This window comes from Rhyacophila brunnea, unplaced genomic scaffold (genome assembly GCF_057557595.1).
Source record: "Rhyacophila brunnea isolate RB1 unplaced genomic scaffold, BYU_Rbru_1.0 scaffold_13, whole genome shotgun sequence".
Classification (NCBI taxonomy): Eukaryota; Metazoa; Arthropoda; class Insecta; order Trichoptera; family Rhyacophilidae; genus Rhyacophila; species Rhyacophila brunnea.
In genome coordinates this window covers 5,801,993-5,829,300 of record NW_028232785.1, presented here as the reverse complement: position 1 = coordinate 5,829,300, position 27,308 = coordinate 5,801,993, and the positions used below count along the sequence as shown (strand labels likewise).

At 33.9% G+C, this 27,308-nt stretch overlaps 1 protein-coding gene and 1 long non-coding RNA gene across 2 annotated transcripts in view; one reads left to right on the top strand and one right to left on the bottom strand.

Moving 5' to 3' along the window:
- LOC147076245 (RNA polymerase-associated protein CTR9 homolog) overlaps positions 1-27,308 on the bottom strand; it is a 578,712-nt gene that overhangs the window by 358,220 nt on the left and 193,184 nt on the right. The window lies entirely within an intron of this gene.
- On the top strand, positions 6,075-11,867 carry LOC147076253 (uncharacterized). The gene is made up of 3 exons (XR_015069613.1): positions 6,075-6,306; positions 8,497-8,634; positions 10,941-11,867. It is a non-coding gene; the product is annotated as an uncharacterized LOC147076253 (long non-coding RNA).

The following is a 27,308-nucleotide window of genomic DNA, read 5'->3' as shown; positions in this document are numbered from 1 at the left end:
ACATTTTGTTTCCAACCAGTGAGCTGAATTTTTGAAAGGAAGGATATTTTCGCTATTAAGAAGGTAGGTACTCAGTTTAGGTAGTTATTTCTAAATATACCAAATGATTCCGCCCTTCAAGTAACTGCTACCCCCAAGCAACGCTCAATCTGCTTACCCCTCGGGAGGGACGTCACAGCCATCAGTTGCTTATTCTTCCAACATGCAGAACTAACCTGCTCTTGGTAATACCTATTGGGAGGGCCATAACTCTGTTCAACCATGAGGATTAGTACATTTAGGCATTGCTTTATAAATTCTTAAAATAGGGTCTGCTTTGCTAATTCGGTGTACTTCCTTGTATCTAATTTATATGTTTACTTTTCTACTGTTTAATAACTTTTATATAATAATGTTTTAATAATTGATTGGTTTCTAAATATCATGATGTGTTTTCCGCTGTATTCCGTATAACCGAACAGTACCATAATTTGTAATGTTCACTTCTTCTTCTCATTGTGCCATCCCCTAGCGGAGGTCGGCCACCATCAAGGCGATCTTATCTTTGTCGTCTGCTACCCGGAACAGTTCGGTGGAGCTGCACTCGTACCAATCACGGAGGTTCTTAAGCCATAAAATGCGGCGCCGTCCTCTGCTACGCTTCCCATTGATCTTTCCTTGAATGACAAGTTGGGGAATGCTGTATTTTTGACCTCTCATAATGTGGCCGAGGTATTGTAGTTTCCTGGTTTTGATACTACGTAGAACTTCTCGGTCCTTCCCCATTCGATTGAGAACTTCAAAATTTGTCACCCGGTCAGTCTAAGGAATTTTGAGGATGCGTCTATACAGCCACATCTCGAAAGCTTCAAGTCTCCGTGACATCTCGTGGTTAAGCGTCCATACTTCCATACCATAGAAAAGAATTGAGAGCACATAACAACGTACCATACGCAGTCTCAGACCTAGGTTACTTATGTAAAAATAAATAAAATTTCAATTTAGCATTAGTAAATATAAAAAAATATTTTGTGGCACAAGTTGACATTTATTTTATATTCCTTTGCATCTTTTCTTTTATGCTTTTTCAAACAAATGTAATATTAAATAGTGGGAATATTTTGTTTACTGTTTTAAGGGGACTCTCTACAGAATCGGCCTTGAGAATTGAAAATATGATTTTTTTTACATGTGGTCATTAATAACTGGTCTACTAGTTAATATAAAAAGGTTGCCGCCAATGTTTGTCTCAATAAACTCCCTCCAAGTGAAGCTATGTGGTGACCAAAAAATAGTACTTTCTAATAATTGTTACTAAATTCAATATGTTTATCAGTTCTTTGGTGGGAAGTATTGCAACTGATATGATGGATATGATAACTTTTTTGATTATGTGTTAGCCACGATATAAACTTAATAATATATTAATAACTTTTTAACCTGAAATTGTCCGAGAACTAAACATACGAAGGATGTTGAAATACAAATCTACCTACATTTTTATTTCATGTGCTATCCAAAAAAACATTACTAATGAATAGTGTTTATTTGTAATGTTTAGGACCTACGTATTAAAAATAATAGGTATTTATTAATTCTAATGAATATATTTTAAAACGTAGAATTTAGTGTCTGCCTATTATAAAAAGAAAGTGACTTTTTATTGCCTGCCCAACTTCACTTTTATACTAGTGAAACAAGTGGTAGGTAGTACCATTATTGTATGTAAAGCCAATGGGCGAAATAATTTATATCATGAGTGCCTAAAAATAATTATTAACATTCAGTCACTACACACATTATTTTTTTATTAGTCCATCCGACTGGCGGGCGAATAAAAAATGACGCCAGGGCTGTCGACGCAATTAATTATTTTGTACTTTTTAAATTTTATTTATAATATATTTTATTTAAGTTTTGAGCATCTAATGCCGGGTCCACACTGGCAACTACGATAATTACTAGATAAATTTTACGACAATTATCATACTTATCGTAAAATTTAACGAGGTTGCCGGCGACATGTTGCCAATGTGGACCCAGCATAATATCCACTGTGGTTCACGTAGTGGAATGAACCTGTTGTTTCTGGGGTCAACTAATTCAAGAAGTAAATACCCACGATAGAATTTTTCCAGTTTTAGTTGCATTATATTCCAAAACTCATTTTCGATTTTATAAATGGAAATTTCTTGGTGTACATAGTAAACAAACCTACGAATAAAAAAGACAGGAAGGAACATACTGATTCATCGCAATAAAAACTGGCAACCAAATTCGCCATTTTGGAAAGCGACGACTTTGCATAAACAAATATCGCGTGGTCTGCACGTGTGCGGTAAACTTAAATAGGTAATTTTGTGTATTTTATGTTTGTGTATCATGCATTGTTGGCCATATTTTCCGGTCTTTCTTGATTGCCGTGACACAATATGAGGCGTATATTATCAAAACCTGCTTAACTCCACGAACACAATTGTTGGCAAAAGCGAAAAAACTGCTGTGGGCTTAATTATTGCAAAATATAAGAAAAGATAAAATTAATGAATAAAGAAGTAGATAATAACACGTCACCTGCCGGGTTTTAATTGGACGAAAAATCAAAATGGCGGTTTTTATCTCTGATGTCATTGGTTGTATAGATATGAGTCTATTTTGAAACTAAACCATTAAGGATTTGAGCACGATTTGATACTGAACATGATTTTCAACATGAATTATCTCTGTATTTAAAGCAGTTACGCAAGCGAATGAATATTTATTCTATAGGTATTGCCATAGAGAACAGTTTGGCATCAAAATTTGAAAAAACTCGAAAATGGTCGTTAGGTATCTTTTGATAATAAGGTGCTCATATGTTCCTTCCAGTCTTTTTTATTCATAGAAAAAAAAACGTTATGTTCTATTAGTAAAGTTATATAATGTATTATGAATCTGTAATAAAATAATACACAATTAAAATATTTTCAAATCGAAAAAAAAACTCATTTCCAAGCTTTGAGCCGTGCTCACTCATGAATGTCATTCTTCATTTAGGTAAGTATATACAAATTATGATGTTATCTGGCAAATTAAACAGGTATCTGACCTTTTCACTATATTGTACTGTACCTACATGCAAATGTAATGTTTTCAAATAATTGATATGGATTATATACCATCGTATTATTTTCTCGAAATCATAAACATACTATAATAGTATTTGAGTATCAACATATGCTCAATTTGAATTAGGTAATAATAATAAAATACCCGTAGATATATCAATAGTATGTTTGCTACGATATCCACCCAAGTTATCAGAATGATCTTGTACGGGTTTGATTAAAAACTATGATGAAATTAACATTTTAAAAATATTAATTCAAGTATTATTTTGACAGCCCAGTTTTCTGATCGGCGGACACTTGCATGTGTTTATCAAATAATAATTTGTAAGACGGCCGACAATACCAATAACAATAATTTTTTTTTTTTTTTTTTTAAATAAAATCTCCGATGATAAGTGATTTTTGCAAAAATATCGATTTAAATTAACGTCCTAACGACGCCGATGTCCTCTTTATACTAGATTATATTTCAATCTCCTTCTCTTGAGCCCGCTCTTAATCTGCACACCTTACATCATCATGCCATTTTTACATCTTAAAATGTATTACTGGTTAGGCCAATTATGGCGGCCCTGATATAACATAAATGTCTCACCCACCTGGCACCATCAATATCCTTGCCAGGCCTACTATTAACAGGCTGTCATTCTTCAACCGGGTGAACTTTGACATATGTAACCTGTAAAACATAAATACGTCATTTACGTTAGCAAGTTTCGGCCGTCAATCGCCGTGACAGGGTGATTCACTAAACAGTTATTTCGCGAGAGTGGTAGTGTGAGTGAGTGAGAACCAGACCACGGAGCCAGCCTCATCATCATTAAAAGTCTGTGCCTGGCATCCTCAATATAATTCCCCCCACCATGTTTAATGAAATCGCTTCGGATATTGATATATTCCACTTACGTGAGGTGAATTTAGTGGACGTTGTTTTATAAGTTTTTAAGATAGGGTCTATCAAAGTTCACTCTGTGTGCTTCCATCTACTTTTAATTTGTTACTTATTTTATTTATTTTCTTATTTTATTACTTATTCTGTTTTTATTTTTAAAAATTATTTTATTTAATGTCATGAACGCTTTGAATTTATAGTTTGTTATGTTCATTATATGTAAAATAAATAAATTTGATTGATTGATTGATTTATAAAAAGCGTAACCAATCATAACATTATAATATCAAGTAAAATAACAAAGTAATTTTGTGATGATACTTATCTTAAAAAATGTTTTGTGAGATTAGGTTTATTATACATTTTAGTGTTTCCGTAGCGAAATAATATGAATTATTTTGCATGAAGGCAATTTCAAATATCGGCATAGCATCACAATTTTTTAAATAGGTATAATTCATTCGCCCACGACCTAGGACTGGTCTAGGGTCTTATGTCGTGAGTTCCATGTTCGAATCCCGGGTCTGGTAATATATTATTTTTTAATTTGTGTTTGCGGTCAGAGCACCGCCATCTTTAGATTAATAAAGCCTGAGCATAACTTTTTGCTGAACAACGAGTGGTCCACTGCCATACTATTTATTGATAACGTACTTGCAAGCAGAGTTTGGTATTATATAATGACTGAAGAGTATAAATAAGTTATTGGTTATTGTCGTTTAGAATCGACTGTCACATTGACAAACGTCCTAGTGTATTATGATATTATTATACACAGAAGAAATATACTTACTTTGATCGTTACTTCCAATTATTAATAACACATAATTCTGGAATATAAAATCACACCGCTCTCTACAAATATCCGTTGTCAATATGTCGCCCAAGAAGAACCCAACAAGACAATTCCAGGCTTTCCTCATAACCAAGGAATACCTACGCCTATCCTTGACTTTATAATATTTTGTACCTATCGTTACCGGAGCACGATTGGCTCTTCGAAAATAGTGGAAGATTTCCGTGTATTTTATTGCAAAATAAAATATATACTAGGTACCTACTGCAATAAAATGTCTCAATGGCACCTCTTAATACATATATCTAACATAATATATTTTAAAACGCAATACTGACCTTTAGTCGAACAAAGTAGGAAAACCTCAGATGCAAAGATGGAAATGAAAGGAAAAATATAAGACAGGTAACTTTGTTTATGATAATCTAAGTATAATATAAAGTAAAACCAAATCGAAAACACACGCAATTTACCTAATATTAAACATAGCTAAGTATCTACATATTCCTACTACCTACGAAAAAGAAACTGGTGTATGAATTTTATTCTCTTCAGGTCGTGCATTTTTGATTGTTGAGAGAGACATTGCGGGGGTCTGTGACGTTACACATTACCTATATTGGCAAAAGTATAAAATTAAAAACAATTTTATTGCTTCGTATATTTATCTAATTTCTTATCAATGAAAACTGCAATAATTTCACACGCTTAAAAAATGTATGATAATAATATTATATTGTTGTATAAGTACTTAAGTAAGTATTTATTTGTTTCTGTGATGGCGTAATTTATGCGACTGCAGACAACTGATCTGCAAACATGACGTACCTACCTATGTGTACCTATAACATTTACTTGTTCGGAATTATTTTGCTTATAAAGTGTTGGTGTTTGTGTTGTTTGTATCCAAAATTGGCACATTAAGCAAATACTGCCTGTCTTCAGATTCGGATTCACCTGGTTCACGTTTTACATTCATTTTATTAACTAAAAACAAAAATATGTCATGTAATAATATTATTATAAAAGTAGCCAAAGCAACAAACTGACAGCCGTGACCGTAGATGCTTGATAATTTAATAAACAACACTTTAACAGAATAATGTGTTATTGTGAAAATAAATAAATTGTATCAAATATTTTAAACGAGCTAAATGCACCACAATAATTTTTTTAATCAGTGCGCAATTATTTGGTTTATCGAAATATTTTTTAATTCAATTTAGATCAACCCTATCTTTTAAATTTATAATATTGACCTCTATAACATGAATAATTATATCTATGAATATTATCTATGGTAAATTGGGTAATGTCACGGCTGCCACATATTATTTGTTTCGTTGTAATTCCTTGCACATATTTGATTTAAATACCTGCTCAAAATGGACGTGAAACGCGAACAAACTGAATCTGATGCAGAAGGGCAGCATTGGTTTGAGTATGTGCCAGTGAAGAATCCAAAATCTCCGGAAACCTATTGTAATATAAAGCAAGAGATCACAGATGATGCAAGTTGCAAGTTTGAGGTTAGTTTTTTTTAAATATAAAATAAGCTATCGTATGCGTATTAAGTCGGTGAGTGAATTCTTGTAGATATCCTCGATTGAAAGTGATAAAAATATCATATGGACTTAGAGTTCACGTGGGTGACTATTCTAACTATTAAACAATTTGATAATTAATATATATTTTTTGTTAATATTAATAACCGTGCCCTTGCTTTTTCGTACAAGGTGGTTAGGTGAGTTAGTCGCATTGATGTGAGGCTAATTAGGTTCATCCATTTATATATTTAATTATCTTTATGGCCAGGATTAAATATGTTGTGTAGTGTTATTGTGTTGTTCTATTGCTTAGTACTTCGTGAGGCTTTTGGAGGTCAATTTCATGATTATGCTGTCTACATCGAGTCCTTAGAGTGCATCGCTCCCTTTCTAGTATAGGGCAGTCGTTGATGTCATGCCACACTGTTTGAGATGTGTTGCCGTCACATGGACAACAGTAATCATCCCTAAATTTAAATCTATTTAGATAACCTAGCATCGCTCCGTGGCCTGTTAGTACTGTGTGAGTTCATGTGATATTTTAATGTTCCTGGCAAGAGTGATGGCAGAGTTTTTGTTTAGAATAAATTTCTGCGTTATTGATCCTGTGGTGGATGTTGTGTATCTGTGGTTCCATAGCTCTATTGTGTCTTCGTTTAGTTTTTGTTTTGCGTAACTTAGAGGGAAGTGTGTGTCGGTTGAAGGTCTTTTATCTGCTGTGGCTTGTTTAGCGTATATATTAGCTTCCTCGTTTCAGGCTATCACTGTGTGACTTCTTATCCAGAAGAATCTAGGGTTTGGTCCTATCATTCGAAGCTGTGTTAATAGTGTTAAAATCTCCCTTACTATTAATAATTAATATTGTACTAGATACAGTTATTCTTCTTCTTATTGTGCCATCCCCTAGCGGACGTCGGCCACCATCAAGGCGATCTTATACAGTTATTATAATAATACAATTAGTTAACTGACAACATTGATTTTTGTACCTAATATTGTATGTACCTAGGCAGAAATACGCTTATAAAAAGGATAGTTTTTGAGTTTTTCACATTTTCACGTTCGGTTGCGCGAATCAAAACGATTTGCTGACTATTTGACTTTATCGTCATTTATATTATTATGGTACTTATACTCCGTTTACACTTGCATTGATTTACTGCTTACAGTAAGTATTATCGCGGCTGTGACAACAAAATGCACGTGTAAACATATTGTGTTATCTTGCAAGTTGAAAAATTGCATGCATATGAATCCAAAAAGTTCGGAAACTTCTGAATTTTCACACGACAGTTAGGATTTGTTGGATATCTGCGTCTGCGCAGTATAACGATAGTGGCGAACCTGCCGGAAAAAAAACGAACTACACCGCGCAGACTCATTTTAAGGTTTTCGCAATCTGGAGTTGCGCTCTGGTGTGCTCCAGCTCTCCATGAGTTCGCCTCTTAGGGCGTATGCATAATATTGAATGCTGTTTCAACCATTGGATCGGCGCTGCAGTGCGAAGAGAATGCAACCGCAATGAATATTCACAAAATGAAGCCTATATTAAGCATTCTCACAAAACCATTTTCTTTTATATATTATATAATATAATTGATAATACATTGATTTAATATACAAAAACCGATGGCTACCATTATTATCGTAATTTAATAAGCATTTTGTCGTAATTAAGTAGGATACCCTTCCTTCATTTATTTTGAAAAGACACTGGCGGGAATCCAGAGGTTACAGGTTCGAGTCCCGTCATATGTCGCATTTTGTTCTAAAAAAAATTTATCTAGTGGGTTAAGCAAGAGACGTTTTCAAATTATTTATGTTAAATTCAGGAAACAAACAAATAATGGTAACTGAATTAGGTACCTAAGAGGTGTGGAGTAACAAGCAACCGATCTTGAGTGTAGAAGAGTATGGGATAATCTTAAACACGTGTCAAGAACACGCTTGTATTTCGTTTTAATAACTGTTTTTGGTTCATGCACTGACACTTATTCAATATTGGTGTATTTGAACACACGCTATTGCACGTCTATAATGTGTTGTTAATTTTCGCCAGACACTCTTACATTCAAAATCTTGCGTCAAAATGAAGTGTATCGGGGTATAGCCTATCGGAATCCTATTTATTAACCTGTTCTGTGGTTATATCATTTTGTTTTGTATTTTCAGAACCCTCTACAAAACATGACCACTGTTAAAACTGAATATGATGTCAAGGTAGAGTTTATTGAAGACACAATGTCCCCCTCCAATCATGCAGATCCTCAACCAAGTTGCTCTTATTCGGAGTACAGGCCATTAAATCAGGTACCTACACAACAGGTTTTAATACCTACTGCATAACACACGGCCATTTTTTATTCTCCTATTACTCTTCCATGGAAGACAATAATTATTCGCACACGGGGAATAATAGTGGCACAACTCGAAATGTTGTTTTTGCATGAGAGCAGTTTGAATATTTTAGTTTGGTGTGTTAAATCACTTTTTTTTTTTAAATTTACTTTATAGTAGCGTGAAGTTGGCACACTTGAGTCATCTCATTTTGAATGTTATCCGCTAAAACAATGGCACAATGATTTCAAGTATATGTTATAATATGATAATGAAAAAAATGCCTTTAAGTCTAGTATTATATTTTTAGAATAATGCCGCAATTTGTGCGGATAGAAATGATATCGTGGAACATTTCTGCATACTTAACTCAAAAATGACAAATTTTGACTTGTGCCACTATTATTCCCCGGATGCGAATTACTCTTATTTTTCTTTAATACCGAGTCAACTGTCAATTCGCGATAGAAATACTTTGTAGGTTGATACAGTATGGCTTTATTGTAATTAAATCCGTGATGGCTTGAATTTGTCGATAGGTCTAAAAACATAAATTTCCAGAGAAGCTATTTGTACCTAAGGGTAGTTTTCTATGGTAAATCGAAAATATTTTTAATTTTTAGTTTGTTGAGAATGTACCTACATAATTACAAGACAAAAAGAACTTTTTTTACACAACGTTTTTAAGTTTTCTGTTGAATCATATAAACTTGATTTGACGAGCTTAAACGATCAAAAAAAATTGTACTTGATAGAAATACATACTGAATAAATATAGAATACTGAAATGTCATATTGATTTCCATAGTAACGCATGTATATATTAATAATTTAGTTGCTAGGACCCCAGACCCTTAGCAACCAATAATAGTGTTTAACTTTTAACGGATATCTTCCGAAATAACTTTACATACAAAGCAGAATTAACTGAAAATTAATTCAATTCTACTTAAAGATGGCTAAAAGTATTAAAAAAACGCATTGGTATCGTGTTATGATATGTTCTAAAAGTTTCAAATGTTTAGCTAGTCGGGAAGTTAGTTAGAAATCGATTGCAAGATTTGTACTAGATAAACAACCACCGGACAAATAAGAATACGACCTAATAAAAACGTTGTAAAAAATTGTGTTAAAATCAAAAAACATTCACAAATATGATCTAATCTAACACATAAAGCCAAACTTACAAATAGCTGCCCTGAGAATTTATGTGTTTAGACTTATTACATATTATATACATATTTACGATATACACGAAAATAAAGTCATCAAAAAGACGTGATAGACCAGGGATGGCAAACATATGGCACGCGAGATGATTTTGCATGGCACGCGAAAGTTTCATTTTGAAGAGAAGATAAATTACTACTATATATTATATATTTTTAAAATAATGACGACATAGGCATGTGTATTTTCTTCGATTTTTCATATTATGTTTCTATTCTATTCATGCATAAATGGAAAATCGTATTGTATAAAAAATAGCAGGTATGTCCTTTTCATGATAATCATTACGATTAATGTAAATATACAATTGCATAGGTCGGTAATTATGATCGGGCAAAAATTTTCAATCAAAAAACCTTATGCAATTAATTATCGGCAGTCATTGAAATTTGATAACTGCTTGTTATTTTGACTCAAATATAATCTCTAAAAATGGAAAACCATTCAGTGATGGAGAATATAATATTAGAAGAGTGGTTGAAATGTTTCCATGATCTCTTTGAGAATTTTGAAAACAAGACAGAAATATTCAAAGAAGAAAAGATATCCCTTCGGTTAGAGATACGGTTAAACATAGAATATCAAGAACTCAATTGTAATTTTTAAACTTTTTATTGGAATTCTTAAAAACTATTTTTTTAGAAAACTTTTTTTTCGCACCCGAAAAACTGCTTGGCACGTCAGACAATCGAAAAATATAATTTGAGAAAATGTGGCACGCGTTTGTAAAAAGGTTCGCCATCCCTGTGATAGACTATTGTCACAACGCGGATTTAAACGTTGAGAAACCAACATAAATGTTTAGTAAACAAGATAAAAAAATATATTTCTATGATTATGTAAAAAAAAAAAATCTTAAACTTTGCTCAATAATTAAAATAGAAGTTATTTCGAGACTTCAGAAATCAAGATAAAACCCTTTAGAAATCAAGTAAACGGCGTTTAAATAATAATTGAATGCAATATCCAAGAGATCTTACCATAATAGATGATTATATTATTATAATATTATTTCCTTCAACTAACATGTAATTTCTCAAAAATTTTAGTTGATTCCTGCAACCTCAGCATTTATTACCTTTGCGTGTCCTGGACCATCACGTGTTATATCTGAAGTACAAGAGCCATCAAATAAAATACAGATTGTTAAACAAGACATTAAAAATGAAATCGGGGTATATGAAAAAAATACTAATATAGAATCCATCAGTTACACCTCTAACCGTTATCAACGCTTATCAAATAACGTTACAGATAATGAATTATTTGTAGCTGTTATTAAATTAGAAAAAAAATTGTTTTATGACAAAAATTTTGTATGCTCCATTTGTTTTGAATTTTTTGCATCGTTATATCTATTGAAGCTTCACAAAGAGATTCATAAACAATCAACGGTAAAAAAACCTTCCATATGTAATGGCTTTGGCGTTCGATCCGATTCCATAAAACGACCCAAAATGATTCATTCAGTTGAAATTCTATTTAAGTGTGACCAATGTAACTACTCATGTACAACGTTTAGTAGGATGAAAAGGCACAAAATGATTCATTGTATCGAAAAGCCGTTTAAATGTGCCGAATGTAATTACTCATGTATTACATTTAGTAATATGAAAACACATAAATTGACTCATTCTGGTGAAAAACCGTATAAATGTGATCAATGTAAATTTTCATGTGCACGATCTGACAGTATGAAATTACATAAAATGATTCATTCTGGTGAAAAGCCACTTAAATGTAATGAATGTGACTTCTCATGTCGAATGACTAATAATATGAAATCACATAAAATGACTCATTCTGGTGAAAAGTATTTTAAATGTGATTTATGTAATTTTTCATGTATAACTTCTAGTCACATGAAATATCACAAAATGACCCATTCTGGTGAAAAGCCATTTAAGTGTGACCAGTGTGACTACTCATGTAACACATCTAGTAGGATAAAACGGCACAAAATGATTCATTCTGACAAAAAAAACAAAAAAATGTGACGAATGTCATAACTCATGTATTACATCTGGTAATATGTAATCACCCAAATTGACTCATACAGGTGAAAATCCGGATAAACGTGACGAATGTACATTTTCATATGCACGATCTGGCAATATGAAATTACATAAAATCATTCATTCTGAAATATTACAAAATGACCCATTCGGGTAAAAAGCCTTCTCAATGTGATGAATGAAGTTATTTGTGTACAAATTTGCGTTACGTGTGTCATGTAAAATGAAAAGACATAAAAAGACTCACGGTATTGTAAAGCCGCTTAAATGTTTTATACGAATTTATTTGTGTATATTATCTTTTTGTAATGTAACTTACTACTCGCGTACACAGTTTCGTAAGACAACAAGACAAAAAATAACTCATTATGAAGAAAATTCAATGAAATGTAAAGAATGAGGTTTACCTTGTACCTATACTATTTTTAAATATAGGTATAGTTTAAAAAAATACTGGCAAAATAGCTTATATCTCTTAAGCGCCAATTACATTGAGCTTTTTTACGAGCTGTTTGTTGGCGAATGTACAATCTGCCTGTAAAGTCACCCAGTGTAATCATCGAATAAGCTAACAAGCAGGTTGTAAACACTCTAACGCAGCGGTTTCCAACCTGGGAGGCGCGCCTCCCAGGGGAGGCGCGATCTATTGCCAGGGGAGGCGCCAAAATTTTTGAATACATTATTTTTTATACCATAATATCTACAAATAAATAAAAGTTCATATCTTAACGTAACAGTGAAAATTCAGTGCATGAATGTTTATTTTAATATATAATACATATATTTAAATCCTATTAAAAAAATATTTGGAGCGGAGAAATTTAAAAATGGCGCTTTTGCAAACGCTCTGTTTCGGTAATGCACAAAACGACCGCTGGTTGCATGAAAACAATAACCTCAAATTTAAATGTCACTCGTAGCTAAAGTGTCAACTGAAGCGTGTAGGCAGGGTGTGATATTTTTTTTTTAAATTGTTTTTGACGTGATTTCTTTAATATAATATAACAATAATACATGTCTCCACTTTTAAATGATTTCTACGCCAGATATATTGAAGCAAACAAAAATCTATTTCCTGAGTTCTTGGTTAGTTTGCTAATGCATTTTTCATATAATTTTATTAATAGTAAAAAAGTCGCCTGCGGCGCTGCTTTGTTTCAGGACTATTAAATATTTTTAATATATGGGTGAAAGATCCTGGCCTGTGGGCCCTATTCACTATATGGAGCTCATGATAGAATCCATCAATTTTTGTCAATGAACGATGATGAATTTGGTTGACTTCTATTAAAATTGATTGTGGTAATAAACAAGCTCATTCGTCGCATGAAAAAAAAAATAATTAAAAAATGAATTTGATATAAGTAAGTAGTAAAAACTTGTGGGTTAAAAAAGTGTCTGTATTATTTAATGAAATAAAGGGGGGGAGGCGCCAAGATTAGATTATTTTTAAAGGGAGGCGTAGTAACATAAAGGTTGGAGACCACTGCTCTAACGAGAAAAGTTGAAAGCCGGTCAACTTTACACGCTACACGCCGGCGTATGGGCCTTCTGCGTATGCGCAGTAGAGCGCAGTAGCAACCTCCCGGTAAAAAAACGAACTACGTTCTGTCAAAATAGTCGCTGGCTTGGGGCTTCTCAGCGAATGGAAAGTTTTGTGTGTAAAAATCAAATCGCAGTAGCTGAATCGCCTGCTTTTAAATTCGCCAACAAACAGCTCGTAAAGAAGCTCAATGTAATTGACGCTTTATACACCTTCTGGAAATGTAAAAAACACAAAATGCTAAATTCTGGTAAAAAATACAATTTTGTGTAGTGATAGAATTGAACATCTACTACTTGGATTTTTTAATTAATTTTGCTCTCAACATAATGTTTTTTTATTACCGATTGACAATTATCATGCTTGTATGACAGTAATATGCACAAATAAATGATTTTTCCGAGCATAGTTAAATTCTCCCCACGTAGGTATTAAATATAAATATAATAATTTATTGTTGAACTTCATTCGTTATCTTGGCGCCGAATCGTCCTAGATCCTGAGGTGACTTTAGTTGTAGTTCTGGTCCATTTTTGGTAGATGACATAGATGGTTCTGACTTTACTGACACTATTCGATTTTAATTTAATATCAATCTGTCAATATTTTAAATACCTTCCAAAAACACTCCATTATACTCTTTTTGCCACTGGTTCAATCTTACCGTGACTTCACGTGCATTCACGTGATGTGATTGTTATTTGTACGAGCCATAAGTCTCTGTGTTAAATGATTTTTAATTATCGTTTAGGTTAAGTTATATAAAAACAACAATAGGCAATAATAAAATAACTGTTAATACAGTTATGCAAGATTTGTTTGTAGGGTGAGCAGTGAAATATGTATGAATACTTTTGATATCTGTTTATTTGATTTAATTGTGATTAATATAATTTTAATATGTAACACGTGTGATTTACAATGAAGATATATTCAATGTAGTGAATTAAAAAAACATAAAATTAGGTATTTGTATTTACTCTGGTCAAAATCATATAGATGTCATTATTATTAACATATTATGTAACATATATAGTTAACGATAATGTCATTCAAGCAAAAAAGGCGTACAGGCAGAAGTCACTAACTCCAAATACACAGCTCTGAGATAATCAATGTTTTGTGTGTTTGTTCTACTTTAAATTGTTGTAAAATCTTTATTTTTTGAGTTATTTATAACTTTTTTTATGTTCAATAATCTTAAATCGTGACATCTGCCAATCAAGCAGCATTACTTTTCTATATAATGACATTAAAATCTCAATTTCGTCAAAACTGGAGTTAGTGACTTCTGCCTGTACGTAAACGACACCATCTTGTAAGTTGATGACACGGCCACAAAATGTACGCCTTCAGCTGACATTTCTTGCGATAAATTTGTGACGTCACAACTTTTCGGTCCGACCATAAATGTCGATTTTTGTTTGAAATTACGCGGCCTACCTCTAAACAAAGCTATAACAATTATGTAATGAGTCTCATAGTACAGTCTGAGCGACTTAGCCACTCAGAGTGAACTATGGATGAATTTTCTTTCAGGAAGACCGAACGGTCTTATAGGATAAAATGTGAATAACTAAAATGTATAGAATTAAGGTTAAAAATAGATAATAAATTGTAAACGACTTATGTAATATCAATTGTTAAACATTGTAAACAAATGTCCATTCATAAATAATCCAATTTTAAATTATATAAAATCAAATTTAATTTTACGTAATTTGGGTTGCGATCTATTTTTCCGGCGACTAATATGAAATATCTTAAATAAATAAATTATGATATCAGATAATGTCGTAATTAAAATCTAATGATTACGTTTTGTAAGTATTGATTGCACACACTTAATTTAAATAATAAATTAATGTTCTTAATTGTAATAAGAAGTGTAAAAATTTTAAGTACTCACTTTTATAAAATATAGATGAAGGAATTTCGGAAATAGAAATTCTAACAATGTAAGTCCAAGGACATGATTATTTTGCTAATTTACAAATAGAAATTGTTCTTTAGATCTGTCAATTAAGCCCGACAGATCAATCTTAAATTGTAAAAAGTTACCCTAAATAGGTAACTTTCAAACCTTATAAATAAATACTTGTCGTAGAAATCTAGTTTGGATCTAAAGTTATGTCCATACACCGATTATTACAGATGGCAGATGCGGAATTTTGAGACCTTCCAGAAACCACGGAAACGAGGCCGGAAGAGATGCACTTTTTAATTTCTGTATTGATATAATAAAAAGAATTAAAATAATAAACGATAACATGTTTAACGCGAGTATTTTGAACATGTACCGTTAAAAAAAACGATTTTTTTCGGTTAGGTACATGTTCAAACTCGCGCGTTAACATGATCTTACTCCTTACTTCATTTATCGTGTGTCGATTTATGGCTACGGCCTATGTTGTAGCTTAAAGCTATACCTCAGTTGAGGCATGGTCTAAAAAGATCGTTGCTAGGCGATGCGCTGATTACGGGTCGCGGGTGCAAATGACGCATGCCGAACGAAATATAATTTGACATATAAATCCAACATGCATCCATTTAATGTTCTGTTTATTGTTCTATTAGTAACAATAACAATATATTCATTGATATGTTTTCTTTTTAAACTAAATGGGTAACGTTTTTAGTCATCTTCACGCGATTTAAGAATTAATACCCCCGTCGCCATCATGAAACAAATTTACGTATTCACACCTCGACGTTCGCTCTCCGATTGCCAGCGAGATCAAAATTTCGTCACGCCTAAAGTTGAAAATTATTTGCCGTTTCACTCAAGTATTGCCTTAACCTCTGGGAATTAATGCCAATAGAAATGGCGTATTTCAAAAAAATGCTACCTTATTTTTTATATAATTGTCTTCAAATTTGTTAATCGTGCCCATTTTTAAATAATACAATGCCTAATTCTTGTAAAGTTTGGCATCATAGAGAATACCTATTAATATAATTTTTTATCGTTAATATTTCAATATAATAATGTCGACATAAATTTTAATGCGTTTAAATGCGTTTAAAAATTAATATACCTAAAAAAATTAACACCACTGCACATGGTTGTGCCTACTGAAATATGACTATATTCTAAAACATTAGATCTAGATGTTTAAAAGAATACTATTTTATGTAATAAAAATACTTTATGCAGTCATCAAATGTTTAAAATAAATATACCTAAAGGATATCAAGGCTTCAAAAATATATAAATAGATTATCTACAACGTTTAAGGAATGACCAGGGATATGCTCTGAAAATACCATAAAACCTCCATTTTGACCTACGTTGAGTATGTGGGGTCTTAAGATAGTAGCTGATGTTCATCTATAGGTATTAATCTCATAGAATCATATCGATGCAATCTTTAACCATCAATATAATAATTTTCGGTGGCTTTAAAAATAAATAATACAAATTAGTTGGTATGGTTTCATTTTACCAGAAATTCTGGAAACTTGTCTTATGAGGCAACTTGTATTCGAGGGAGTGCTGCTAAAAGTTGATAAAACAATAATTAAGGTATTTAGAGTAAACAACGGATTATGTGTCACACCACGCTGTCCAAACGGGTTGGTGTGTGGTTTTCTGTCTGGGTTTTCCTTCCCGTAACCAAGGGGTCTCTCGTTTTAAGGCGCCAGTTTCGCCTTTCACCCTTTTCTATTAGCAACAGATGGGTTATACTGTCATAAGACACACCACATCTGCATTGCCCGGGGGACGCCGCGTAGAGGCTAGAGATAGGATTTGTTGGCTATCTGTAGTGTAACGTCTCAACACTTTATAGAAATGTACCTATTGGCATTAGTGCATTTATTTTCATTGATACCCTAGCCTACCATTTGCCCCCCCCCCCCCCCTCGTGCTCACGTATGGCTGCGAGACGTGGACCTTCAACACGAGAGATGACCAAAGGCTAAGAGTCGCACAGTGAGGCATGGAGAGGTGTATGTTGGGAATCACGCGAAAGGACCGTAAGAGAAACGAATGGGTTAGGAAGCAGACAGGAGTATGCGATGTAATATACGTTGCCAAACAGCTGAAATGGAGATTGGCGGGGCACATTGCTCGCCGAAAGGACGGCCGCATGAACAAATGCCGTCATCCAGTGGCACGAAACGGCCACAGGGTTGCCCTAAAAGCCGCTGGTAAAGTTTGGCGGAAATACGTGGCAGCGAATGACACAGGACCGAGAGAGTTCGAAGAACCTTGGGGAGGCCTTCATCCAGCAGTAGATTGACCCCGGCTGATGATATATATATATATATTTAAAAAAAATTAACGTCATCGGATATCTTACAACGTGCAAATAGAAGTTAGCATTATGCCTGATTTTAGAGGGCAAGTCAAACTTCAAATTTCAGTTACTCCATAACATGACTTCGAGACATACCAACTTTTGGCAGTTAGGATTTGCAGGTGTGGAAAAGAACAACAATTTCTTCCTTTAAGTAAAACATTGTACCAAGTTGTTTGACTTATACCAATGGTCCCCACAAGGGGGAGGCTGACAGGGCTCTAGCCTGGGGGGCCCTGCGTGTCGCGTCTACCTTATAAGTGTGATGAACACACATCACAAATTTGCTCTAATGGTAAATACAGTCGCCCGCGCCGCTATTTTACTTCAAGAGTATAAGGACTTTATGTGATTACATAATACAATTATTAATTATTGTTTATCGATATTCGACTACTTCATAATTTAAATGGCTGTATTCAAGAATACAAAAAATGGCAAAAAATACACTGAATACCTACCCGTAATTTTACCTGGAACACCATTTGGAAAACGCTCCTGAAGAGCGTCACACTGGCTTTAACCCTGCGATATGTAGGAAGACCGCCAAAGATCCTGGCCTGGGGGCCAGCTTCAGGATGTGGGGGCCATGCTTATACCTACTACTTTCATAAATTTTCAGGAATATATCACGAAATAGGAATCATTTGAAAAATGTATTGGGCACTATCTGTGAAAGAAGGGTACCAATACAAAACTACACAAAGATAGAATGTACGTGTTTACAAAATAATAATAATTAGAGAAGGCGCTTTATCCATGGACATTTAGTGGACCAAAATGGCTTTATTTTCAATTTTAACATTACAATACTTACAATAATTATATTATTTTATGACAATTATTGTTTAATGTGGTCATTAACAGTTAATTTCTAAGATTAAAATAGACAAAGTATCTTAAAGACATAATATACATGTTATTACAAAGGCTACAGATTATGTACCTAGATAGACTAAGCTAGCAATGAAACTCCAAATTATTCATAATATTATTTGATCTTCACATAACACATTGGCTACCTATTGGAGAATAGTGATGAATGAGTCAAAAATTCGTACAATTAAAATGTTTACAATTAAAAACAGTTATATTGTACAGGACTAAACAGTTGACAAAATAAAATTATCAACAAGAACCAGTTGTATTGAGTCATTTTCATATTTGATTGTCATTGATAAGCAGTACAATTTGTGACCTGCCTAGCAACAGGGGACGTTATTATTTTGTATATGTATAACACCCACGGTGGCCGCGTGGCTTACTTAAGAGTTGGACTACGGGCCCAGCACGCTTCCGCTACGCCACTCTGCTGCATTTAAGAGTTGGACTATCACATATCGAATCCTGGCTCTGGCAAGTACAAATATTGTTTTTCAATTTGTGTGTGAGTCAGGGTATGGACCTAATAGGTTGAGCAAGTGGCTGACATCCATTTCTCGTAAAAAAAATTGTTAATACAAACCTCTACTCTGTGGAAGCCCATATGATCCTATTTGGATCGGACATGGTCAAAAAAAATGTATATACATGTAATGGATGATTAAAGATATTCTATACAACTATTTTTATATGGTGTCGAGTCATGTACCTTGCAGGCAATTGGTACCTTCGAGATGTGGTTTTGACGCTTTGTGTTTCTTGGACAGAGCACAGGACGAACCAGTCAATTATCCAGAGACTGCAGATAAAGGAACGTCTCTCGACAATACTATGTCTAAGACGCATCGTGCAGTTTTTTGGACATACCATTGTCCAGCACGGACTGGATAAGCTGGAAAGACTGGTGATTTTTGGGCGGCCTCCAGGGAAGACGATGCAGAGGAAGAGCGTGGGTGTGCTGGAGCGACCAAGTGAAAAGGCATTATTCATTCTGCCCTGAGAAGCGGAAGATCGAGGGGGATAGAAAGTCTTGGTCGCTCAAAGGTGATCACGATCCTCAGCCATGCTAGCATGACCAAGATATAATTAATTAGACCAAACTTCGCACCAGTTCATTTCAGGCTCTGAGTCCAGATTGTTATATGTGAGTAATAAGATTCAACATATTAATATATTTAGGTCACCAGCATGAGTCTTTTTATGTGATTTCAGGTTATCAGATCGTGCACATGTGTAGTTACACTTATCGCATTTAAATGGCTTTTCGCCAGAATGAGTCGTTTTGTGCGATTTCATGTGGAAGGAATATTTGCATGAGTAATTACATTTATCACATTTAAATGGCTTGTCTTCAGAATGGCATCTATTATGTCTTTTCATGTCGGTTAATCGAACGCAGAGGTAATGGCATTGTTCACATTTCAATGGGTTTTCAACAGTATGTGCGATGTGGTGCGATTTCATGTGACTGAACTGAGAACATGAGTATTTACACTGCTCACATTGATATTGATGTTTACCATAATGAGTCGTTTTATGTGATTTCAGTTGAAAATGTAGTTTACATGAAAAGTTACATTTAGTACATTTAAATGGTTTTTCTTCAGAGTGAGACATAATGTGTCTTTTCATATCAGAAGAACGAACACATAAATAATTACATTGTTCACATTTCAATCGATTATCACTAGAATGAGTAATTTTGTGTGATTTCATGTAAATGAATTGTGAACATGAGAAATTACATTCGTTACACTTGAATGGATTTTCACCAGAATGAGTCATTTTATGCCGTGTCATGTTACTAGATCGTATGCATGAAAAGTTACAATCTTCACATTTTAAATGTTTTATATTTTTAGTGGCACATAATCTTGTTTTCTTATGATCATTCAGTAAATCGAACGATGCAAAAAAATCGAAACATACACTGCATACAAAATTTCGCATATGAAATGATGTTTTTTGTAACTCTATAACAGCAACTAGCAATTCAGAAGTCGTGTTCTTAGATTGGATTCCATTATAGTTACCAATGCGAAAAATGGGTTCTGAATTTTGTAATGTTTCATATGGTTTTTTAGGTTCCTTTTTTATGGGTTTATTGCTAAACTTGGAGTCATCGGAATGTGTACGTACTTCAGGAATTCTCACCTTCGATTTGAGTGGTACAATGTTCTTCAATGCGGTGCTTGCAGCAATACACTAAATAAAATCAAAATATATTGATATAATTAGCAATTAATGAATATATAACATAAAATAAATAGGTAAGCACACAAAATGTTTAACGTCATTGTATAAAAATATTTATACACAAAATAACGTGTAAAACGTATTTAACAATATATGTATCGTCTAATCGTAGCTTAAGCGTCGGCCTATAGGGTCGTGGGTCCCAGATTCGAATGCTGGGTCGGACCAGTAGAGTACACACTACACATATTGTTTTTCAATTTGTGTGAGTCAGAGAATGGTCCTACTGGGGTGAGTAAGTAGCTGACATCCATTTCTCGTTAAAACAAAATCTGTTAATACAAACCTCCACCTTGGGGAGGCTCATATGATCCTATCAGGATCGGACATGTCGAGAAAGAAAAAACTATTATATTTGAATCGTTTTTTGCGACCTGGGTTTCGTCTTTCGGCATCTTCAGGCGCCATGTGCAATCACCAAAAGGTAACTACACACTGACAACGAATACAGTTAATTCCAAGTCAAGGATCACAATAAAATATTAACAAACAAATTATGAATAGTTGAAGGGTTTGTAAAAAAAACCCCCAACCTTATCACTAATAATACACTCGATAAGCGTAGAAATCGTCAAAAACCTAATAATAGATCATTAGTAATTATAACCAATACAAATATTACATTTAAAAAAATCGTCAATACTGGGAACAATGGATACCTATAAGAAATTTAATGGAGTTAACAAGGTAATCAGATAATATTCTACCTATTTAATAAATGATTCGCAAATGTGATGTAGGTATCCTTCTCCAATCTTAGGGCTGCTAAGTGCTCTAACAGGCGAAATCTGGGTCGCAGAAAACGACTCACATGGAATAGTACAAAACTTAAATCCATTCGAATTAAAATTCCATTAAGTACCCTCAGTCGATAGTACTAATAATATACCTATTTAGCCCTTTAAAGTGATCATTTAGCTTTTGAAATGCCTTAAAATGCCAAATTTATAAATTGTTGACAGGCATCTGCATGGAATCGAAAGGGATTTATAATGATGCTGCAAAAGGTTGAAGTCAATGAAGTATTGGTAGGTAGGTAGTTACCTGTCTTACTGGTACGTATTCTGAATAAGAGCAACCGGGTTCTGCATCTTCAAATCCGGTTTGACGTATTGTGCCTTCAACATCATCTTCATTGAAGTCAACTCGTTGATAATCAATCTCAGTTTTTACATTCACAGATTTCTGAAAAAATAATAGGGGAAGATTTGTACCTTAGAATGGTTTTACATTATGAACACTTGCTCTATAAATTCAACCTCTACAAGCGGCGACAGTAGAAATAATAGATCCATTATGTTGGCAACAATTATCTCTATTTGTTCACTATATAAGCCATTTTAGTTTTGTTGTTTAATTTAATAAAACGCATTTTTTGTAGTACTTATTCCACTTTTAATCAATAAATTAGGACCGGTTTCGTCCGCTTCAGAGGGACATTTTCAACTGAATGACCCTCTGAGGCGGACGAAACCGATCCTAATTTTTGATTAAAAGTGGAATAAGTACTACAAAAAAATTTGCGTTTTATTAAATTAAACAATACAATGCAGTTCTACCATGGATTGACAGGCAACAAAATTAAAGACCATTTTAGTTTCCTCAGTTATTCTTTGAAGCGTCAAGTGTCAATTAACTTTTGTGCCACCTTCAAAAATGTAGGTAACTGTCATTTTCGAAACGTATGAAAAAACAATGTAAGCATAAAATTTATCGATATTTCTTTATGTAGTTCTGTCGCAGCATTGTTTAAGTAAGCAATATATCAGATCATTTGTTAAAAATTATAATATATCGCTTAGAAAAATTATTTTGTCAAAGAAGGTAGGTATGATTAGTTGCACCTTGAGACGCTATTCTGGTTGTACTTTGGACATGTCCTAATGTACTATAAAATTCATAAAAAGGCAAATAACTCATTTTGTATTCCCCAATGTCGACGGCCTTGTTGTACCATGGGACAAAAACATGGCCCCCACATCCTGAAGCGGGCCCCCAGACTAGGATCTTCGACGGGCCCCATATCTATCGCATAATATAAAGGCAGTGTGACGCTCTACAGTAGCGTTTTCTAAATGGTGTACGCGGTAAAATTAATATGTACCTATATTTAGTGATTTTGTATATTTAAATTCATCTATTTGAATTATGGAGTAGTCGAGTATCGATACACAATTAAAAATTGGGTACTGTTCGGTTAAAGCGGATACAGCGGAAAACGCATTTTGAAAATAGCCGATAAACTGGATTATTTGTTAGTTTGGGTTAGTTTAGATTAGGTTAGGTTAGGTTAGGTTAGGTTTGGTAAGGTTAACCTAACAAATAATCCAGTTTATCGGCTATTTTCAAAATGCGTTTTCCGCTGTATCCGCTTTAACCGAACAGTTTAACCAAAGTCAAATTACTCAAAACTAGTATTCATCAGTTAGTGTATTCTGCCAGAACAGAGACGACTAAATCTATCGTTGTAAAAGGGTTTTATTACCTAAACTTTTAAATAAACACTCGTGGTTTGGATATCTATGCTACTGGATCGTCAGGTTTTTAAGACTCTTTTGTGATTAATCGTTTAAATAGGTGTTAAACACAAAATAAAAAGGTAACCTCAAAAATGCTGTCAACATCGGCAGAATCCTCCTGCTTTATATAAGTGCCGTCATCTAGTATGGTGGGATTAACTATAGGCACATCGAACCACTGCTCTTCTGCGTCAGATGCAATTTCATTCGGTTCACGTTTCACTTCCATTTCGTGTGTTTTACCGCGTAAGCCTGTGCGAGTTTTGACGTGACGTTCGTTTGTCGTACTTTATTCGTGCCATAGACAATTACAATTCATAGACAACATAGATTATGAATAGGTTGTTAGAGCGGGGCGTGGAATGTAAATAAGTTTAAATCAAGACATAATAATATCTAGAAAAAGAGAGAAATAATGATAACTCTTGCTAACAACTGTTATCAAACTTTTATGAAAAAAATATTGTGAATAATAATAAGATAAAAGTACCTAGGTACCTACACATTATGTCAAAATAACTAAATATAGAAAAAAAGGGGTTAAAAAGGACCAGCACAGAAGAACACAATACGATAAATACGATCTACCTACCAACATACAGAGATTTGTGTTCTTATTTCAAAATCAGCCAAGTCCATAATAGATGAATAGGAGAAAAAAATATTTTTGTTTTCTCAAATACACAGTCACAAGGGTGAAATTTTTATATTATTTCGAGTACTTAGAGAATATTTAAAATTAATAAAATCCACATTTTGATAATGCAGAAATGTTAGAAAGCAGTAGTTCTTCAGCAATTCACAATAAAGTCAAATATACCTGAAGGTGGACTTGGCTGATTTTGAAATTATGGGAAACATTATTAAAGTCCAATCTCTTTGGATCTACATAATATTGTCAAGGGACTTAAGACACCATGAATAATAAGAGTTTTAATAATTGTTGGTAAAACTACTTTCATTATTATGGAATAATATACGCCGTTTTGCAAAAAAGTAGGTACCTATATAAAAAGATATCTTAGGTAGGTAAGTTTGCATTTTTGGAATTAAAATTAAATGAATCTTATATTTCGAAAACGTTAGGTACAATAAGCCACATTTAAAAAAGGAGTGACATAGGTAGATACATGGCCCCCACAAGGGGGGACTGACAGGGCTTTAGCCTGGGGGCCCGGGCTCAGGAGGGACCCGACGTGGCGAGTTTCGACTAGATAAGTGAGATAAACACACATCACAAATTTGCTCTAATAGTAAAAAAAAAGTTGCCGGCGGTCCTGTTTTCCTTCTATAATATATTATTTAAAATTATTATGTGGTTGTAAGACACAATTTTTAATTGTGTATCGAGACTCGACGTCTCCATAATTCAAATGGATGTATTAAAAAATACTATAAAACACAAAATATAGGTACCTACACATTAATTTTACCGTGTACAGTGTGTACACCATGTGGAAAACGCTACTGTAGAGTGTCACACTGCCTTTATCTTTAGTGATAGGCAGGGGGACCGCCAAAGATCCGAGCCTGGGGGCACGCTTCATGATGTGGGGACCATGGGTAGGTACCTATGTTGCAAAATTCTTCTATGACTAGGTATCTAATTATGTAATCCAATTGGTGCAGAAATGTCTTGGGCAAAAACTTCATACTGTCGCGCAATTTCGTAACGGTGTACATGCGTCAATTTCTCTCTCTACCAAACGCCCCAAAAGAAGTATAACTTCAAAAATATTGCTTTAATGTCTTTGATGGGGCATACACAAAAGCATACCCGGCATGAATATTGATCCACAGATCCACTTAATGCATATCCGCTGTTTTGTTTAGTCATGGCCCCCACTAGGGGGGGCTGACAGGGCTCTAGCCTAGGGGCCTGGGCTCAAGGGGGGGCTGGCGTGACGGTTCGATCAGATATGTGAGATAAACACACATCACAAATTTGCTCTAATATTAAAAAAGTCGCCTGCGGGCTACTTCATAATGAGGTTTTTAATATTTAACTTACCTATCGTCGTTGCGCCTTCAAAATTGACTATTTGTGAATTTTTCAAAACTTTACAGTGGAGGCTAAAAATAATGCGAATCACAACGGCTGTCGCCTACAACATTGAAATATTTTTTAAGCATTTTCAGAATACCTAGCTTTTATTGCATTCATTATATATTATTATTTTTTCCTTGGTAAAGACCTGTGGTCGGCAAACCATGGCTCGTAAGCTACTTGTGGCTCTTTGGCCCATTGAATGCGGCTCTGCCATAAATGCCCTTTTCCCTATTTGACATAGCTACAAAGAATCGCAAAGAAAAACGGAAGACGAACACCGTGAATTTCAAGTTCAATGGACCGAGATTTTCACGTTTATTCAAAACTTAAATTACTGAATACAATCTTCCAACAATGTTAATATAGTATGTTTTGTGGGTAGTAAAGAGGTTTCTTAGAGAGGAAATCAAGAGTAAATTGAGAAGTCGTCTTGTTGATGAGAAGCTGGAATCGTGCTTAAAATTAAGAACAACATACATACGTAGGTACGTAAATTTAATTTTTATCATTAAATATGATCATTATTAAGAATGATATAAAATTTTATTCAGTATAGTTTAATTAAGACTTAAAACTTTAAATAAAGTTTATTAAGTTAATAAACAGTGTACCTACATAATATATAATTAAAGTTGAAGAAATTTGGCTCTCAAAAGAAATTTCAATAGTTTTACTGAGTTAACCGACCACTGGTATAGACCGTTAAAAAAATGTTATTTGATTTTTAATTATTTTGTACGCACATAGCTAATTAGGTATAGGTAATTTTTTTCCGACCATGTCCGATCCTAATAGGATCATATGGACCTCCACAGAGTAGAGGTTTGTATGAACAGATTTTGTTTTTTACGAGAAATGGATGTCAGCTACTTGCTCAACCTATTAGGTCCATACCCTGACCCACACACTTGAAAACCAATATGTGTACTTGCCAGACCCAGGATTCAAATCTGGAACCCACGGCGTGATAGTCCAACGCATAAGCCGCGCGGCCACCGTGGGTGTATACAATAATATATACTTATCTGTGTATATATATATATACTTTTGTATAAAAACACAACAAGTTATTTAACATATTTTATTGTTTTAAATCTAAACTAACAACTCAATATTTGGTTAATATTTTGAAGTTTCTAATTTTATGCACATTCCTGAATTTTCTTCAGTTAAACGATTCTGATACTGGTTTATAATATATTTCTTAACGGAGAATGTTTGCTCATAGTAGTACGTTTTACCGAAAACACTTAGAAGAGCGAATGCGACTTTTTTTCATACAATGAAACCTGTCTGGGAGTTCATTCCACTTTTGGTTATCATGTCAAGATGATAATTGTCTTCGTTTATCATGATTTCATCTCTGGCAGTTTTAAAGTTTAATTTCCAAATTTCATATTTTTTTAAATTCGATAAACTCTAAATCAATATACCTACTGTTACACTCCCAAATAGTCCCCATTTGGGGATGTCTCTGTGTATCTGGAGAAGCCGAATCAGTATCAAGCCGACAAATAGTAAGGGTTGATTGCGAAAATAAATAATAACAATCCGACAACGCTGTACGTGTGTGCCGTCAAAATTTAATAATGGCATCGCCGCATTGGTACCGCGTCGTAAGCGGCCGTTTGTTTTGGCGCGACAGAACGCTGCAGACAGCCAAACAGTAAACATTATTAACTTGCGCTACGCATAAATGAAATTATAAAAATGGAACTTAATAGTATTACACAAAATAAACCTCGCCGTTTCTCATTACAATTCCGGTGTTTTAATTTGATCACCACCGAAGTCCTAATGACAGAAGAAAAACCATCACACTGAGCGAGGAGATGAATGCCTATTCTAGCT